Raw genomic sequence first — 291 nt, 5'->3', positions numbered from 1 at the left:
GTTGGGTGGGGGGGGGGGGGGCGGGGGAGGGAGACGAACGAAGAGCTGGAAGCACCCACTCCGCTCCACTGCTCCCACAGGGAGACACGAATCCCAGCTCCATTTAGCCTAGCACCTCACCGGGAGATCAACCCAACCGGCTTGGAGATCAACCCAACTGGCTTGGAGATCAACCCAACCGGCTTCTGAGCCTTGCAGCTGCTCTTGCAGCTGCTCTTGCAGCTAAAGGACCGCTTGACAGAGCGGTGACACCGGAGTCCACGTTCGGAGGGGAGCAGGGCGGCAGAAGGA

At 62.5% G+C, this 291-nt stretch overlaps 1 protein-coding gene across 1 annotated transcript in view; it reads right to left on the bottom strand.

Annotated features, from left to right (window-relative positions):
* Positions 1 to 291, bottom strand: part of LOC104834234 (E3 ubiquitin-protein ligase RNF213-like) — a 20,803-nt gene that overhangs the window by 3,131 nt on the left and 17,381 nt on the right. The window lies entirely within an intron of this gene.

The sequence above is a fragment of the Haliaeetus leucocephalus genome, unplaced genomic scaffold, assembly GCF_000737465.1.
Source record: "Haliaeetus leucocephalus isolate CR32 unplaced genomic scaffold, Haliaeetus_leucocephalus-4.0 Scaffold324, whole genome shotgun sequence".
NCBI classification, from domain to species: domain Eukaryota; kingdom Metazoa; phylum Chordata; class Aves; order Accipitriformes; family Accipitridae; genus Haliaeetus; species Haliaeetus leucocephalus.
Note: the sequence above shows the minus strand (reverse complement) of the source record. Positions and strands in the feature narration are given on the sequence as shown.